The following is a 15,476-nucleotide window of genomic DNA, read 5'->3' as shown; positions in this document are numbered from 1 at the left end:
GTTTAAAGGACCACAACAACGGCATCAACACTTTATAGCCGCATTTTTTACCAGCCTGGTCCATTTTTAGCATGGTCCCAAAAACGGCTGAATAGCTCAGAAGCCTCTACTTAAAGGCTTTCAAAATCTTATTGTAAATTGTTAGAGTCAATTGATATAAAAATAAAAATAGGCTTTTCCTGTAGACCATTCTACTGATTGTAACAAATAACAGCCTGAGTTTACTAGATCTTATTGACACAAATACTTCTTAGTCAGACGTACCTACTTAGAGACAGCGAGAGAAATGTTGTGGTGGCATCGCCATGGCTGCCCTCCATGATTCCTCCACTCCAGAGGCCTCTGAGGCTCTGCATTGATACTGTTGCTTCAGAATTCACCAAAACTATTTGTTTTGTTGACTGCTTGTCCTCAGGAATGCAGAATTTAAATTTAGTCTATTTGTTGAATTATTTATAGCCCATGTCAATTTACTTCATGTTTCAATTATTGACAAAGCTGGTTCTCTTTATGCCATCGAGAACTTTCAGTGGTGATATCTATATTTTACTTCTTCCTCTACTATAAGTAGCATTTCTCGACTGTCTCCTGTGTACCCTCATGCCAGGCAATTTCCCTTCTGTTACTTCATTTAGTCTTCACAGCAACCCTGAGGAATCATCCTTCTTGTTTCCCAGATAAGGAAATGGAAGATAGAGAAGTAAAGTGAATTTCCTAAGGCTCCCCAGTTGGCAAAGGAGTGAAATTCTTCCAAATTCTCTGTTGCCTTCACAGCACCGTACAGCCACTCTGAATATTGTTTTAGAAAACTAGATCATTTGGGAGGCAAAGTATTGACAAAATTGCTAAGTTGTTGCTGTTGTTTATTTAGGGTAAGGACCATTACTGTGTCCTGCGTGGTTCATTTAGGCAAGAGCATCATATAATGCCACGTGCTATCAAGCTCTGAGAACGGATTTCCAGATAGAAGATTGTCCTTACCACTCCCACACCCAATGCTGGTTAGAGGCTCTCCTTGTTGAAACCAATGACATAATTTTCACATCCTCTCTGTCTGCTCATCTCTCATTCCCTTTAGTAGGCTTGCACCTTTGAGGGCGGGACCCAAGTTTACTCATCTCTCTCCCTCCAGGTTCTTAGGATGGTATTTAGCATATGGTAGGCACTCAAGACATGTTTGATGAAAAAAAGGAATTAAGCAAGTAATCAACTAGTTAATAGAAATAACATTATTGTATTTGTTTCTAATGACAAAGCAAAGTATCTTGACTTCCTGTACCAGATCCATACTTAAATTCATCTGTGTCAGCCTCTGTGGATCAGTCCTTTTATTACTGAAACGAGCAGCCAAACCAGCCTGTGTTTAAAGTTCTCAAAGAAGGTAACACACAGGGACTTTCAGATTATAGTGCTTTATACTAACACACATGTGACCTAAGGTTCAAGATAAACCCTGAAAATAAGAAGGCAACTCTTTTCTGCCTGCTTTGTAGGAAAACCCAGATGCATGCCAGCCCACTTCAGAGGCCATTCCCATTGTGTCACTTTCCATACCCACCCAGGGGCCTGGCCAGCTGTCTTTATAGAGGTCAGACTGGTGAGAGCTGAGTGGAAATTCACACGTGAGGGTTCTGACCTCCAGATGTGGAGGGGGGTCAGGCGTGTTTCATATCACTAATGTGGTGGGGCAGGTAGTCAGGAAGATGGACAGCTAAACAGACTCGGAACCAGAGACAAAAAGGAAGAAACCATGAAAGTGGGAAAAGGTTCAGAGAAGGGAAGAGGGAGCAATGAAAAGGGGAGAGGATAGGGAACAGGCTGAAGGACCGTGCACACTCAAGATAAGTGGCAGCAGTTCTAAACTCTGAGGGCATCTCAGATGGTGAGCATCCACGAAGAACTCTACCAGATGGTGCTCTCGTTCAAAATCTGGTACCATCAGGATCTCAGAGTAGAAGGGAATTTAGCACAACACTTCTTGGGAGATATACCAGGGGAGGTTTATAACAATGCAAATTCCCAGGCCCCACCTTCACAGATGTTGATTCCTTGTGGGTCTTGTGGTCTAGGAGTAGCGAGATCACCAACAAGCTCCCAAGGTCTTTGGATGAGTCACTGGATTTGGGAACCCCGACCTGGGTCTGTCTAGCCTCCTGAGAAGACAGGAGTTCCAGCTCTACTCTCACTAATATGTCCCCTTCAACTCGAACCCTTCCAAGAGCAGGAAGCTCATTATTTTGAGATAGCTCTGGTTATTAGAAAATTCTGGTTTTTACATAGGGCTCACATCTCTCTCAGGAAGTGAATTCTACCAATTTAGAAAGAAAAGATAAGGCAAGGAATTGAAGATGTATATCCCCTGGGCCCCAAAAGGAGGGACGTAATTGGAAAACCAAGCTGTTCCTGCTACTCTAACATCCTTCATTCCCTCTGCCAAGATGTCCACACCTAATTACTATGAAATCCAAGGTTCCACCAGGACAAGTTTCGTGTTCATCTCTCTGATAATGTGAACATGTAGCCTCCCCAAATGAGCTAAAAATTCCAATCACCCTGAAATCCTCCTTTACTGGGTAACTGGGAAAGTAGGGCATAGTTGCTACTTCTTGGCAGTCCTTGTCAGAAAAACATAGATTCTATTTGACTTTCCGAGGAGAGACAAGGACGACCAATGCCTGCCAGCCTGCATGTGCTATAGAAATTCTTCCTTGACCAGCAAACCAGAACGAGGCTCTGATCTCTGAATTAACAGTCTCCTAAAAAGCTCTGCTGGTCATGCACTCTTTGAAACCCTCGGGAAATTTTTCCATCCACTAACTTGACAGCCCCATATGTGCCTGTTTTGAATAAGACTTGGTAATCTTTTCAAAGTTGTCTCCCAGTTCCTCGAGAAAGGGCTCCCCAACCCCTCTCCACCCATCCCCACCATCCAGCCACCCCCTGTTAATCCACAGCTGAGTTAACCAAGCATCCCAACACACTGTCTGTGCCCCAGATCTGAGAACGTCATGTCAATCAGTAAGACAGGGAGGCACAGGGAGTTTCATTCTGGACTGTCAGTTCCTGCCATGAAAATCAATGGATGAGAAACCAGGAAGAGATCCTGGCTGAATCGCTGAACACAGTAAATATAAACTGAAATACTCAAACACTCACAGAGGAGTTGTGCACAAAACGAAACAATCCAAAGTCTATGTATGGACAGTCTTGGCCAGCGCCCCTCCTTTCCTGGAGAAAAACACTGTCCTGCAACTCAGTGAATATGGACGTGGCAGGAATGCAAACTCCTTCCAGGACTCTGCTAATCTTGGGGGTGAGTCTGGATCCTCTGCCAGTCAGGAAACTCCCACAGAGAAGCCAGAGCACAGGTTGCCAAGGATCTGGAGGGAAAGATGAAAATGGGGTGACTGCCCCCTGCACTCACCAGCAGAGAGCCAAAGGGAGTGCAGAGTCGGTGCCTGGGGCACGCTTTGTCAGTGACTCACTTTAAGTCCAAGGGCAAAAACCTACAGCACTGTGGGGCGCCTGCCCGGAAGGTAAACCAAGCAGAGGAGAGATGAGCGATCCCTGGACTGACACCTCTGAGGGCATCTATATGCACTGGATCCAGTGTTACCTAATTTCATTGTCACCATCTTTAGGTAATACTTTCCCCCTTTTTACAAATGAGCAGATGAGGATAAAGGAATGTGCCTAAGGTCGCAAGACTAGTAACTGAAGGATTGGAGATTAGAATAAGCATCTGTCTAAATCCAGAGAGCATTCACTACCACAGCTCACCATTTTGTTCCAAGAGAAATACGTCTTGCTTAGAATATAAGAAGTAAGGACTATTTCTTCTCCTCTTCAGTCAGCAAGCCCAGCCCCCACCCAGCCTGCGCTGTCAGGCTGACCCTGGCCCATCCCAGGCAGACCACCAGGCCATCTTTTACTAGATCCCATCCCAAACCCAATGCAGGAACCCCCAATCTGGAAGAATAATCACTGTTAATATACTATTGTTCACCAGTAATTGCTTTCCTTTGGGCTCTATCTTTTCTAAAGCCATGGGCAATTTCTCCCAGCTTCTACCTGCTTGAAGCTTTTGTTTAAAGTCTTTAAAAGACATGACTTTCTAAAGAAATAATTAAGGCTTTCATGCCCCACACTTTTAACAAATATATTTTGACCTCGTTTCATCCTTTCGGGATGGAAGCAGTTTTCTGGCACCTTAAAGGGATTTCCATTCAATTATCCTCCAGAATCCTCTTTTCTCCTCTTCTTTCTTTCAACACAAAAAGCTTCCCATTTGCCTCCAAAGGTGAAATTAGGTGCTTGTCCATTCAACACCAGGCAGAGTTTTAAATTGGATGAAATAATAATGCTTCTTTGAATTTCAGGGCAGCCTTCAGAGAAGGAAATTAGAATCTGACCCACGAAACAGCTCCATCCTTTGCCGCCCTTCTATTCTCTCTGTGCTCTGGAGAAAGAGGCAAAGGCAGAGCCAGGATTCACACAAACAGACAAAGACTCTTTTTAAAAAGTTTGTTCAGGAGTCAGGATAAAGGCAGGACCATTGACCCTCATCCCTCGATGCTTCCGGCCCCTGAGTCGCTGCTGGTCCTTACACTTTTTCTCATCCTCAGGCCCTGCATGTGGCCTGGAGGCAAACCTTCCTGAGTAGGACTGAAGAGTTGTGAGTGCCGCTAAGTTGTGAGCATTTTCTCTTCAATAGAGCAGAATGAATTGAAAAGGAATGATGATTAAAATGGAACAGAATGTGCTGGAGGGAAAATGAAACAGAATGATTGGGATTAGCTTGACCTCAGCCTTTACCCTTTAACTTGAAATAGACAACTGCCCCCAAACATTGCACCTGAAGATGAACAGTCTCCTCATATTCTGCATAAAGCATCTAGACGCCTCCCCTCCATTCAGGATCACCCCACTCCACACACACACACAGACACACACACACAAATCTTAGACATCCAAAAGAGCTATTTACAAGAGAAACCTGACCAATGGGCACCCTCTAGTAATTGGAGCTATTTTAAATAATTCCTAGGGGAAGAATAGCATCCATCTGCCTCCTGCAGCATGCCCGAAACACCTGCCATTTACTGTCATGCAGTGATGTCCTCATTCCTAAAGTAAAGTAGGGATGATATGTAACAGAGTGACAGCACATCTTCAGGACAACCTGCCAAATTTATAACAAAATTGAGGGATTCACTTGTCTAATTAATCCAGTGTCACCTGGCAGAGGAAAGAGCCCAAACGACTTGCACAGAAAAGAGCAAGTTTTGACGAAGCTCTGGGAAAGGTGAGGCAAGGCAGGAGCCAGGGAGCAGAAAGCTCACAGGAATCCTACAAGAGGTCAGGGGACCCGGAGAACCCAAAAGAAAAGACAAGCTAACAAAGGCAGCTTTTCCTGCTTCTCAATTGTGCCCAAGACCAGAAAGGGTTCGTTAAATCTCCTAAACCTGGCACATCTAATGCTCTAAAACCCATCTACATAAGAGCCTTTTGTGTTTCGGGAGCACATCTATTCAAATGAGAAATACCCACTGATCTAAATGGGCCTCTCCATGAGCTTCATCCTTTGATGGACACATCCCCATCGTGCCTCTGAAGTTACGTGACTCTCCCCACATTGTCTGAATAGGGAAACGGAAACATTTAAAACACAGGTTGCTCTAAAATATACCAGCGTATTTGGACCCACCAGGTACTCTCTGCCAAACAAAAAGGAGGGGGAGAATTCAGACCACAGTCCATGGAGCCCAGAGGGAATTCTCTGGAATCAGGCCACGCATATCAGCCTCCCCATGGTGAAAACATGAAGTCTTTCAGCTGTTACCTTAATCAATCATCCTCAGAAAGTTAAAGCACAGATTGCCGGCCAAACCCAGAGTTTCAGGCTGGGACCTGAAATCTGACATTTCTAACCAGTCGCCAGGTGATACTGGTGCTGCTGGACCAGGAGCCGTCTATAAGAGCCACTGATCTGAATGATAAATTTCTTCACTGGTCAGATGTCTGACCCATGCAGTCAATCGAATTTCAGTAACATGTCCCAAATTGGGGAATCAACAGTTTGCAGCCTGTGTTTTTTTTTTCTTTTGTCCCTGCCATACGGATAAAGACTGTTACTAAGAGTTATGGCAGGAAAACAATTTTTAAAACCTAGCCTACAGCATTGCAAAATGATTAAAAGTGGATTTGGAATGTCTATAGCACCTTATTTGTAGGGAGTGCCAAAAACTGAAAACAAGCCACCTGGCTTTCCATGGGTCATTGGTGAAACAGAGTCTGGTACATCCTCACCGTGGAATCCTAGTCAGCAATAAAAGGACACGGATTATGGACACATGCAAGAGCTTGGACGACTCTGGGGCCTTGAGCTCATGAAAGAAGCCAGTCTCGCAAGGTTGTCTGCTGTATCCTTTCCTTTATATAACATTCTCAAAAGGGCGAAATGATAGTGATGGGGAACAGATTAGTGTAGGGACTTAAATTAGGAGGAGGCTATGACCATAAAGATGTCAAAGAGGTTTTCTGAGGGTTGATCAAACAGTTCTCTATGCTGATTGTGGTGATGGTTATACAAATCTAGTAAAATTTCATAGAACGCACACTGAACTAAAAAAAGAAGTGCATGTAAGAACTGGTGGAATCTGAGTAAGATCTGTGGTTAGCGTTACATCATGTCAATTTCCTGGTTTCAATGATTAGACCACGGTTATGTTAGATGTTATCACTGGGAAGCTGGGTGATGGATATGGAACTACTATTTTTGTAAACTTCTATGTATGTCTAAAATCCTTTCAAAAGAAAAAGTTTAATGTTAAGAAAATACCTCATGAGCTGGGGGAGCATGGAATTTATTTGAATAAGCTCTAAGTCAATACAGGAGGCAGCAGTTCGAGGGGGAAACACTTGATGAGCCAGGAGAACAGGTTATGGTCCTGAATCTGTTGCGAACACTGCACACACTTGGGCAAGCCGTGTAACCTCTCTAGACTTTAGTTTTCTCATCTGTAAAATGGGCAGAGGGGCTAGACTATGTGACTTTTCTAACATTTCTTGTTCTCAGAATAAAACCCTGGGTTTCAAAACCAAAGTGTTTTTACTCATGCCAGCCTACTGCATCTGAAAAAAACAAAATCTCCTGAAACAACTTCCTTGTGAAATTTCTATTGGTTTCTGATTTTGACAACTCTGCGAAAATTCCCCCCTCTGGCTTTACTGGAATCCCCAGCTGTAGTCAACAAAGGTGGCTTAAGTCTGCCCATTCAAACTTGAGAATTCCCATCTCTCATTTGTCTGCGCTATTCCTATCACCCAGAAATGTGCTGAGCTGGGCTCGTGGCAGGGGCTTGTAAGCAAGGAACTACTGCATCTGGAAAAGGGGCAAGCCATGACTTAGCAGTCAGACAATAACATCTGAGACCAAAGGACTCAAGAAAACACAAAGAGAAGCAAGTATGGCTCCTGGACTTCATGAGTCTGCAAGCACTAGGCAGGCAGGTAGATGCCCCTATTCCTTAGCACGAGCAATTCCTTAACAGCTCACAAGACTAAAACCCATGAATGGTCAATGCCTGCATAACAAGGAAGAAATACTCGCAAAGATATCTTAATTTTCCTAATACTTTAATTCTCAGGAAGAGCCATATGAACTTGCATTAGGATATTTTCAGCCAGGAGGAACAGAAAATCTCACCCAAATAGGCCTTTTTTAGAAAAAGAAAATTTAATGACTCAATTAACTAAAAGTCCAAAGGTAAGGCAAATTCTTGTGTCAGTGGCTTCAGGACTGTGCTGTCTGCATTTGGCTGCTGAGCACTTAAAATGTGGCTAGTGAGAACTGAAATAAGTTTTAAGTGGATAATACTCACTGGATTTCAGGGACTAAAAAGTATATAAAATGTCATTGATAGCTTTATATTATTATATATTGAAATTATATTTTGGATGAACTAGGTTAAATAAAATATATTATTTAAATTAATTTCACCTATCCTTTTTTTTTTAATGTAACTCCAAGAACATTTAAAATTACATAGGCGATTCACATTATATTTCTACTGGACAGCCCTGCTTTAGAGCAATTCTGCCCATCCAGGAGATACTTGGCAATGTCTGGAGACATTTTTGATTGTCATGACTGGGGCTGGGGTTGAGGGTGCTACTGGCATCTAGTGGATAGAGACCAGGATGCTGCTGAGCATCCTGCAATGCACAGGATACACTGCACAGCAAAGAATTATCTGGCCTAAAATGTCAACCGTGTCGAAGTTGACAAACTGGCTGCCGGGGATTGTCCTCTCTGCTGTTGACACTACTGGCTTCCTGTTAAGGCCGGTTCCCCTCATGGTGAAAAGATGGCTGCCTACAGCCATCTTCCTTGTTCTTGTCTGGGAAGAGAAAGACTGGCTTCCTTTTGCTCTCTCTTAAGATCAGAGAAGAACTTTCTCTCCCCGAGATGAGTCAAAATTTAAGAGATTTATTTCTGTGATCAATGGAGAAAGTACTATTTTCATTAACCAATTAACTATATAGTAGAAAATAGACTTCGATTATGTAGTTTATCCATTATTCTCTGAAATAGACCTGGTGTTGGAACTTAACTGTTACAAGGAGTAATGGCCACCCACAAAAAACATGTAGATCTCACGCAGTTACTTCCACAGCCTGCTCTTAGCAATCCACAATATTTTCCATTATCGAATGAAGATGTGTTCTTTCCCACCGCTCCACCCACAAAACAGAGTGTTCTCATTAAGTGATGTTTAAACAATTAGTTTTATTTCTCCCCAAACTGGGTATCCAAATATCTATTTGCTTGGTTGTAGGACCAAACAATTTTTCTTGTTAGTATTTATTCTTTAGATCAAATTCAATAAACCATACACGGCATTTTTAATTCAATTGATTTTTGGAAAATGTAATAGAAACATGTGGAGAGCCGGAGCGAGGATGAACTGTGGTGTTTAAGCAGAGAGAGCCGTTCTCCATTTTTAACCAAATCAATATTCAATCACCTTAGTGCCCAGAAAAGCTCATCCTTACTTAATGAGGGAAGTGACGTGAGTTGATGTTACAGAGGGGGGAAAAACATGAGCTTTTAATCTTTTTCTTCACAGAAGAAGACCCAAAGTTTTGAAAACAGAAAGGCAAATGGCCTTTGTCTGGTCAGAGCGATCACACATAAGGTAAAGCCCTTTGAAAAGTCAACCATTTAGCGAAGCTCTGCTCCTTCATTTTAAAGACATCCACTTTTGCTCCCTTTTCTCTTTATCTAAGGATATCTTCTCCCTGTCTCCTGAGAGTCTCATATAATTGAAAATGTGCTCAATGGGCCACAGAGAAAAGAGAAGAATCCAGACCTCACTCCCCTCTACTGAGGCCTCACCCCAACCCCAACGGCCCGTTCTCCATCTCCTCTCATCTCAAAATAAGTCTGGCCACCCACATAGCTCTTATTAACTAGATAAGTGGAAAATTCCCTTTGGGGAAGTGAAGAGGCACACCACCCCTCTTTCCAGCTGTTCTATCAGCTTCATTTCAGTTAGCAATGAACCCTTGCCTCCTAAAAGTTAGTACCTTTGCCTCCTAAAAGAAACTCAAAGAAAGGTATATTTTTTCGTTAGGGTAACATTAACTGCTGTGACAAAGAAAACCCCCAGTTGCAATGGCTTAACAATTATAAGATAGTTCTCACTCACTTAACGCTTCAATGCATTTGCTCCTGGTTGGGGTGGAGCGGGGAGGTCTGCTCAGGGACCTAGGCAGAGGAGGCTCAGCCAGCTCCCACGCAGACTTTCCAAGCTTGCCGTGGGGTCACCTTCCTCCAGGTAGGTGGAAGACACACATGCTGCTTAACCACTTCAGCCCAGGTATTACCAACATCATTTCCACTCATACACGAAACTAAGTAACATCTCTGCCCAGGCAGCCCCTTCCCAGGGAGCACCCTGTACTGGTGAAGAGCCCAGGAATTGGGGTCAAGGCTGGCTTTCTCAGCCACAGATGCCATACCAGCATGATTTCATGGACCTGACACGAGGACAGAGAAGCACAGGTCTAAAACTTACAGTTATTCTAAAACCCTGGTGCCTATTTCTTAAACTGCATATTTATCGCTTGCAATAGGATACATTTTCCAAAGACTGTTAACTGAAATTTGGGGAGTTAATAGGAGTCAAAAGAATGGGCTTTGAGTTCCTTCAAGTTGGTTACAAACCCCAGAGCTGCTGCTACTTTCTAAGTGACTTTAGGTAAGTTACTTACCCTCTCAGACCAATTGCTTATCTCTAACAAGAGGATATTAATATCTACTTATTCAAGTTATTGGGAATATGGAATGAAACCACGCAGTTGAAGTGTTTAACCGGTGTCTACCACGTAGTAATGCCAATAAATGCTGTCTGTTGCTAGTAAATGCTCCAGTTTATATGAGGAAATTGTTATTTTAATCAGCAAAACCCTTTTGAACACTGGTTCAAATAAATAATAATAAATCCAGTCTCCTTAAAGATCCATGGAACAATTAAGATTCTAACAAGCCTTAAATTAGAATCGGTTGGTGGTTTAAAAGACAAGACTCTTCTTTGAAAGCTCACATTTTAAACATCCTGTCTTCTTTTTAATTCTACAAACCTCAAATTGAAAGAACTTCAAAGTTGGAAACAAAACACATTTGTTTGGCTTGGTTTACTTTGTTGACATTATTTATTTTTTATGTCCGTGTGTGTGTGTGTGCGTGTGTGTGTAAATTACCGTCTTCCTATGCAGAGTTGTACATGCATAGTTGTAATGCATCCAGAGAGATCTGTAATTCCTGAGATTTCTATAAACTTAAAATCTAAAGCCGTGATGATAGATGATGGTAGTATAAATGGAGCCAGATTCCCATCTCTCAAAGTTCCAGAAGGATTCCATCAGCTCCTGGACATTCTCAGCCTGGTTGGATGCAAAACCGTTGCCTCCTTTAGAGACAAATACCAAAGTGGGGAGTTCCAACCTAAAACTTAGAACAATCCTATGGCCATTTATTAGTTTTAACCTTACTTTGAGATCTGCTTCCACATTGATATTATCTCAGGTTCCCATTCAAACAAAGCAACTCAACAAGATTAAGTTTTTTGTCATGATAGAGAAGGATAAAAGAAAATTATTAAAGAAAAATAAGAGAACTGAATCTGGAGCACCCAGTAGCCATCACCTTGATTCTGGCCCTGCATCACTGCTCTTCCCCTGGGTAAGCCACTTAACACAGCCACCAGCGGACTTTGCCCTAAACAATTCATCACCAAATCACACAGGTCAGGGGACCAAGAGGGATGGGGAATGGGATGGTGTGGGGACAGAGGACAGAGCCAGCGTCCTGTTGCTGGAAGTCCCGTGTGAGCAGGAGTCAGATGGCAGGTCGTTGGTGAGGGCCATGACCTGAGTCATGATGCCAAACTCAGGCTAGAAGTTCAAAGAACTTAAAGTCAAGAGTTGGCAGAAACTGTGGCAGAATCGAAGTTGGGTGAGGATCAGAGTTAAAAGAGTTCCGATTACCATGACTTGCTCCAAAATATCCACAGCTTGACTTGGTGGGCCATCCGCTGCATAGCAAGACGGTCCATTGGGAAAGCTTCAAGGGTCAAGGCTCTGTCTGCCACTAAAAGTTTTCTATAATGTGAACAAATGGTTCCATTTGTCCATTGACCACCATCTTTCTGAAAGTTTCTGTTCTGTGCCCTGGAAATACTACACTGAAAATGAAACAGCTAGTGCCCTTAAGGTGCTCAAGCCAAAGAGAGAAACAAACAAACAAACAAACAAATGCAGTATAATGAGCAATGGGCACAGAGCATTCCAGGAGCACAGAAGAAGAGCATATAAATCATTGCAAATAAAGAGGAGCTGACAGGGGAGAGGATAGCAGAGGCCTGAGCTGATTTTCCCAGTCCTCCAGATCTCATGAGCAAATGGCTGAATAGCAATCAGCTCTAATATCAGTTATTGATTTCCTTGTAACAAACCACCCAAAACATTTATTATTGCTCCTATTTTTGTGGATTGGCAATCTGGGCTGCTCAGCAGGGCTGTTCTTTTGTGGTCTTTCCTGGGGTCATTCACATCTACAGTCATCTGGAGGCTCAGCTGGGGCAGAATGGTCTAGAATGGCTGGACTCACATGTCTGACTGTTGACACTGTCTGTTTCCTGGGTTTCTCTCTTTGCATGGTCTCAGAAAACAAGTCCCAAATATGAAAGATTATCAAACTTCTGCTTGTATTATATCTACTAATGGCCAGTTGACCAGGGCAAGTCATTTGGCCTAGCCCAGAGCAATGTGGGAGAAAACCACACAGGGCATGGATATCAAGAGTTGTGGTTCACAGAGGAATTATCGTAACAATGTGCCATAGCCCTCTTCTCTGAATTCTCCCAGACCCAGTGTTAGATGCAGTTGAGGCTCTCCCCCTCCACCCATCTCTGTCCTTCACAGAAGAACCAAGCTCAGCTAGGGGCACAGGGCAGGAGTCATCTCTGACAGCCGAAGCCTCTAAACCCACCCCCAGCTCCTGGGATGAGGATCTATCGGATGAAGATGGGGCCTGGGTGCCCTCCCAGTCTAGAGAAGCAGGGACCTGGGCCCCAGTCACCCACTCATTCACAGCCCAGGTACTGGGAGAACAAAGGAAGAGAGAAGATGCTTAGGAAGGCAGATCCATGGGGACTTGGCATATATTTGGGAAGAGCAAAAGGGGAAATTGACAGCTTTGAGGTGTCTCCAAATTCCAGAGATCTAACTCCTAGGGGTCACAGGCACCGAGCATGTTCATGTCTTGAGAAGACTCTACATAGTGACCTCACTCGAAATATGTCTCCCCTAAACCCAGCTAAACATACACACCATGATTCTTCAGAAAATCTCAGAATCCCAGTGTCAAGAGGAACCAGGAAGGTTGCTTGTCTGACTCCTAATTTTTCTGATGAGTAAACTAAAGCCCAACATGGTTAAGTGAACAGCGAAGTAATAAGTGCAGAACCATAAGGAGGTATGGCAAAAGGATTAAGACACAGAATCTTAATTGGTGCTAGATATTAAAGATTTGCAATCCCCTGAACAGGATGACAGCTATGGGTTTTATTCCCATACCTGATTAAATCAAAATGAGATTTCTGTTTGTTTGTTTAATCCAATGATTAGAAGAGATATGAGGAATTTGAATAATCTTGTTGGAAATAAGTTTTATTCCTAGGACTCATTTGACCATAACTTTTCACTTAAAAAATAGTCAGAGACAAATCACACTCTCCACTGATCATTTTTCTATTCACATTAGACTTTTTTTAAAATAGACTTCTAGAGCAGTTTTAGGTTTGCAGCAAACACGTTAGACTTTTCAGCAATAAGTTTTTTTATTAAAGCCTAAAGACAGTCACTCTGTCATCGTTGTAATAAAAAATGCTGAGATCAAAGACATTTTTGTGAAGCTCTGTATATTTTTGAGAGAGATCATGGGTAGATACACTTGCAAAACCTAGGACTTGTAATCACTGGTCTAATTTGCTGAAGAAGCAAGATCTTTCCCCTCATACACAGAGCCTAACGGGATTAGGATCCAGCTAAGACAGATTTCTTCACCCCAGCACTATTGACATTTGGACCAGAGAATTCTCTGCGAGGGCTGTCCTGCTCATTGAAGGATGTTTAACAGCATCCCTGGCCTCTACCAACTAGATGCCAGCAGTGCACAGACACACAAACACACATACACACACACACCCCTCTCCTTCGTGCCCCCTCCACCCCAGGTGATGACAATGAAATTCTCCAGACATTGCCAAATATCTCTTGGGGGAAAAAATCATTCTCAGTTGATGGTTGATGACTGCTCATCTAACGAAATCAACGCAAGTCAGAATCTAACATACATTTAACATTCTCTACCTCTGCTTGTGTCACCTTCTACAACAAGGTGCAGAAATAATTAGAGCCAGATTTGTTGATGACTTCTATATGCCGCTAAGTGTCTGCCATTATCGCATTTAATCCTCACAACAATTTTCTAACTTAGGTATATTATTACCAAGATCTTTGATAGAGAACCAAGACTGGACGTGAGAAGGGAAGAATATAGACGCAGGAAAATATTGACTAAAGTAAGATGAAGGTCTGTCTGACCCCTGAGCACAACAATGCAAATATTATGTATCGAATCTTGATATTTAATTCAAGCTGGCCTTTTGCTTGAAAATGTGGATCACATATTTTCTTCAATACTTAATATAAGGTCCTTCATTTATTTTATAAAGACTCGGGTCGGACAACAGTGATCTCAGCCGGGTTTTTAGCAAATAAATCAATGGGTTTGCATTTTATCCTTATGTAAAATGTGCTGAGTCCCTACACTATTGGTTTCAATGTGTTTCTAGCCCAAACCTAAACAGATTTTTGGGGGTGTTAGGCATTTAGCAAGTTTGTTCCTTCAAAGGAAACAGAGGAACTCAAATTGCCTAGGACTTTGTACACAGCAGAAACAGCCTCCATGATCTTTACCTGATCCTTTCAACGCTGCCATGAGGAAGGACCAGCATCTTCCATTTTCTGATGGGGCACCTGAGGCTCCAAGAGCTTTCGTCCCACAGCTCTGTGGTGGCAGAGCTCAGATCTGAAGCCGGGTCTGGGCAATGACAAAACGCATGCTCCTGGCATTTAGCACTTTTCTCAGAGTTCCACACTACACCAGTCAGTGATAGGACTGATGAAGTGGGAAATTGCGTTATACTTAGACGAGAGGGAAATTTTAGGTGAAATACGATGTGTGAGAAGATCTTCTAAAGGGCACTGGAGGTAGACATGCACATTTAGAAATATCTTTTATGTGATATTTTGGGTAGGAATGAAGTGGGCTGAGGGAGAAAAAGTTAAAGAACATAGTCAGCAAGAGAAATTTGTCACCATGAAGAAGCAGGAATTATAGAGGAAGCAAGAAGGAGGAACTGAGTCTGGAAAGTAGTTTATCTTCCTATGAGGAAGGTTTGAATTGTGGAAAAAAAAGGATTGCATTGAGTGGCTTGGTCAAGATTTCCTGGCAAGATGCCTTTCTCCCTCTCGTTTCACGGTGACCCCAGTAAGTCAACCAAGTGTCATGAGTCCATGATGACGCCCCCTCTCCAACTCATCACATTACTGCGGGGAAGGAAACCTCAGAGGGAAGAGGAGAGGGGAGTCAACGTTGACTGTATTTTCATTCCAGCTTTCTGGATTGAAAGAGATTTAGGGAGTGCACACACGGGCAACTTACACTTACAAGTCTATGACGATCCTCCATTTTCCCGTAGAGGACTTACGTCAACACCAGACATCTAGGTTTCCTTGACAAGCTAGCATCAGGGGCATGCTGCGTCTGGCCTTACCTGTTCAGTGGTATTAGCTGGGGGTTCTTCAGTTTCAAGAATGCTGTTCCAAGACTCCAAGAGTGACAT

At 42.9% G+C, this 15,476-nt stretch overlaps 1 long non-coding RNA gene across 6 annotated transcripts in view; it reads right to left on the bottom strand.

The window, feature by feature from the left end:
• The window catches only part of LOC103562241 (uncharacterized), a 224,079-nt gene that overhangs the window by 174,886 nt on the left and 33,717 nt on the right, over window positions 1–15,476 (bottom strand). The gene's annotated exons all lie outside the window — the stretch shown is intronic.

This window comes from Equus przewalskii, chromosome 1 (genome assembly GCF_037783145.1).
Source record: "Equus przewalskii isolate Varuska chromosome 1, EquPr2, whole genome shotgun sequence".
Lineage (NCBI taxonomy): Eukaryota > Metazoa > Chordata > Mammalia > Perissodactyla > Equidae > Equus > Equus przewalskii.
Note: the sequence above shows the minus strand (reverse complement) of the source record. Positions and strands in the feature narration are given on the sequence as shown.